Raw genomic sequence first — 4,242 nt, 5'->3', positions numbered from 1 at the left:
GAAGGAAACAAATTAATATTTTACTCTTGCAATATCAATTGTAATATTTATTTAAATCACAATTCACCCCCTTTTTACTCAGAAATGTCTCTACCTCATTTGCCTTTTCTATTTTTTACATCTATGACTCACTAAGCCACTGACAGAGAAGCCTCACTCGCCCACAAGCAACAGCAAAAGGATCGGTCAGAGACGCCACCTTTCTCTTACTTGGGTATCAAGATCTGCAACTTACTGCCAGCAAAGCTCTTTCAGACTACCCTTGATCATGATTGTCTTATTTTTTCCACAATAATGTCCATACACTTATTACTTAAGTTAGAATAGTACATATATGTGATATATAAATCAAGATTAAAATGTATTCGATTGCAGATTACACAACAAACCAATAAATGTTTAAACAATAAAATACATAACAGTTTTAATCTGTAATCAAGCATAAGAAAAAACTTTCACTGTCAAAAATACAACACTAGGTATATTTTTCTTATCTAAAATTGAATTTGTGCAAAACAGTAGCAACTCAGATATTTCATTTCTAATAGCCCATCTCTGTTCAAGTAATACATCCATAGGTTTGACTCTTTTAGATTCTTTATTTGTACTAGTTCCTCTTATGCTCTGTCTTTTAGAGTGCTTTGATTTGAGAATGGCAATTTTGGTGTCCTGTTCTTTGAAGACATTCTCACATTCATCAGAACGCAACTTCAGCTTTCTTATTTCATAGATAGTATTATCTTTAGAATCGTTTTTTGTACTATGAAGACGTAATCAATATTTAAAACTGCTTTTTCTTCTTCTCTTCATACCAAGAAGTTTTCAGCTCTGGAGAAGCACACCTAGCTCCTAATTTCTACAATAAACATAAAAATAAATACCCATTTGCCTATATATACATATTATATGTGTGCTTCCGGATTTATGCAATTGCATATATTAAATAGTAAAAACAAAATCTGAGTTGATTTTAAAATTATCATTTGACCTAGAGGAAACACAGCTCAATTTTGCTTAATTAAAAATTTACAGAAGACTACAAAAGATATGCCATTTTTTCAAATCTGGGTAATAAAGACAGATAATTATCTATAATTTCAGGCCAGCGAGCTACAGATTTCGAAGCGTGTAAATTTGGGACTTATGATTTTTTTCACCATCTTTTTTTTTGGAGCATTTTACGTGCTTGACCTTGAACATGTTGAGGTGCCCTTTTCTCTGCTCCTCCACACTAATTTTTTCATTTAGCAGCAAGATACTATGGATATGGTAAAAAGCTGTCATAAACAAAATATGAAAAATTAATTACAGGTGTGGCTCTCCATAGAAAGAATATACAAAAAAGGAGAAAAAATATACAAACAGGGTATACTTATGACTTACATGACTGCGGCAAGAAGATAGCATTTTACACAATGAAAAAAATTCTCTGTGTCATCTAGTTAAGTGAATTGCATAAAAAAACATATAATTATATGTATAGATCAAATTTATAGACGACAAAATATGATATGAAACATACATATTGGTACCGTAGTCCGAGCACATGGAATTTGAAGATTTACAAAGTTTAGGAAAATGCAAAGAATAGCATTTACAGCATTTATCATATTAAGACACACATATATATAGTTTCACAGCAGCAAGCTGCAGAATTTGTGGAAGTACATGTAAATTGGGGACTAGTGACTTTTTGCCATTTTTGTTTTAGCAATTTACCAATGTATTTACCTGCTTGACCTTGAATATGTTGAGGTGCGCAGCCCTTTTCTTCGTGTTCCTCCACGATATTTTATTTAATGTAGCAGAAAGATACTATGGATAAAAAAAATATGAAAAATTAAAAGCAGGTATGGCATCTCGTAGAAAAAATATACAAACAGATGTATTTATGATATAGAGCAAGTAGATAACATTGATACAATAATAAAATCCTCAAACTTTGTGATCTTTGTGATCTTTGTGATCTTGTACATATTATGATATGTATTATATTAAATTTAGAGACGACAAAACATGATATGAAATGGGTGTACATACTCGGAACACATGGAATTTAAGAGTAAACTTAAATGCAAAGGTTAGCATCTACAGCATTAAACATGCAAGTTATTGGGATAATGAACAAGTGATTTAACATAAAGTAAAATATATTAACAACTTACACTGTAGATAGCAAGTTTTTAAAGTGGACAACAAATGCAAACTTCCAGTAAATGGTGGCAATCTCATACACAATAAGTTGTACAACAAATGATTAGTTCGTACCTCATACTGGGTAGCCAAATATCTGGTCAAGTCACTTTCAGGAAGAGAGCCTCAGCAAGTTCAATGTTGATCATTCCCATAGCTACTTCAAACTTTTCTGGCACAATTTCTGAAAGAAAAGATGTATCTTGCAGGGATTTTTATTCAAACTAGGAATAATTCTCATGAATGTAAAAATTTGAAAAGTTTATAGATGACCGACGAATACCAGACACAGAACAGAAAACTCGCTCGGGTCTTTAAATGGCTCAGGTGAGCTAAAATAAATCAATTCATGTGATTTTATTGATCTTATCAGAAAATTTAAGAAATTTTACCGTTGTGATAATCTTCATACTGCTTTTGTCATTTCTTGTGAGCATTTGGATTCCTGTAAATAATGCATGCATAATTGTGCATCATAGAATGTGATAGCTATTTATAATAATTCATGCTTACGTATTTAACGTAAAAAAATTATGCATAGCTCAGAATCCATTGCTATTGTATTTTTAGGATAAGGAATAAGAATATAAACCTCGTATTGTCTACTTGGTATAGGCCTATAGCATTTCAAGTTGTTGCAATATTTTTTATACTCTTATGCTAAAAGATACAAGTTAATAAAAACATTGTTTGTTTATTTGTGATAATAGAAAATTTGAGCGGTATGGTTCTCACCATTTTCACAAGCTGTCTACATAGCCGGCGTTATGGGGAATCGTCTCAGGCACAGTCCACACTGCAACTATTTAAATAATCAAAATAAGTGCTCAATATATTCTTGAGTAGGCATTAAGAAATAAATAAATAATTTATTACATTGTGCAACACTCTCTGTAAATGCTGAACAGAGGAACACTTTAGTGACAAAAATTCTGAAACCAATCCCAAACGAGAAAATTCTGGTTAAAATCCATCTTTAAGTTAGATGGTTAAAAGTGTAAAATAATTATTACAAAATGTAAATAGCGCTTGCCCAAACGTTTTTACTGCCAGGCATTTTATGTGTACAGCCCAGATTAAGGAACAGTAACATTATCTGTAGCAGAGGAAATTATTCATTCAAGGACACATGATAAAATTTTGTACATTGTTCCTACCGCTAAACAGGGTCGTAAATGTCTTCATCTTCTGTTAAAACATAAATTCCATCCAAAGTTTATCATGCTTCTCCTTTTCGAGTAATACTCTTTCGCCCCTTCCTCCCGTACAACATCATGATCAAGTTCAACATAGAGAAAAAACTAAGTTATATTCCACAGTTTTGAAAAATCTACATAAGGGTAAATAAATAAAAATGAGAAATAAATAAATTAAAATGAATAGGGTGCCTAAATATTTTTTTTTTTCAAAAATGTTTCAACATAAGTTTTCATTAGGTATAAAGAATTATTTATGACATATTCAAAATACCAAAAATGTACTTAAACTTTAAGCATAAGCATATTTACTTTTACATGTCGATATTCTTAAACGGAACGTATAATTATCTCAATTAAACTATATTATTCTCGACGTATTTTGCATTAAATATGATTATACTTATTTGAAAACTGTATTTAATTATATCACAATATATCTCATGTAAAATGTACCGTTATACATAAATTAAATTCAATACAAGAAATTTACTTGAGTAAACGAATTTATTAAATTATATTAAACGCGACTTTTCATGCAGTGAAACAACATGCAAGCTTTTGTTCGTCAAAATTTTTCATTAGCATGGGGTAATACCTTTTCTAAAGTTCTACTTTCTATTCAAATACCAAGAAGTAAGGCGAGGGGAAAATAGCACATCTGCATGCACTGGTTCTTTTATAATTGATGTAAAGGCTTATTTGCAGAAAAAACCTTTCATCATTTTCTTTACTTACTTTCATATATTCCATTGAATGAGCCATTATGATCAATAATGACATTGCGTTTTAAATCAAAATTTCGTTCAATATCTGTTGGTCGTTGCAGTTCTGTTGATCCATCACCATGCAG

At 30.9% G+C, this 4,242-nt stretch overlaps 1 long non-coding RNA gene across 1 annotated transcript; it reads right to left on the bottom strand.

The window, feature by feature from the left end:
* Positions 1 to 794: 794 nt before the first annotated feature.
* On the bottom strand, positions 795 to 3,435 carry LOC134263850 (uncharacterized). The gene is made up of 7 exons (XR_009991363.1): positions 3,351 to 3,435; positions 2,929 to 2,995; positions 2,586 to 2,638; positions 2,269 to 2,377; positions 1,732 to 1,815; positions 1,183 to 1,277; positions 795 to 856 (listed from the first exon to the last, which is right to left on the bottom strand). It is a non-coding gene; the product is annotated as an uncharacterized LOC134263850 (long non-coding RNA).
* Positions 3,436 to 4,242: the final 807 nt, after the last annotated feature.

Source organism: Saccostrea cucullata, unplaced genomic scaffold (assembly GCF_032062105.1).
Source record: "Saccostrea cucullata isolate Sc308-1 unplaced genomic scaffold, CSIRO_AGI_Scuc_v1 ctg1841, whole genome shotgun sequence".
Classification (NCBI taxonomy): domain Eukaryota; kingdom Metazoa; phylum Mollusca; class Bivalvia; order Ostreida; family Ostreidae; genus Saccostrea; species Saccostrea cuccullata.
The sequence above is the reverse complement of the archived record's forward strand: the minus strand, read 5'-3'. Positions and strand labels throughout refer to the sequence as shown.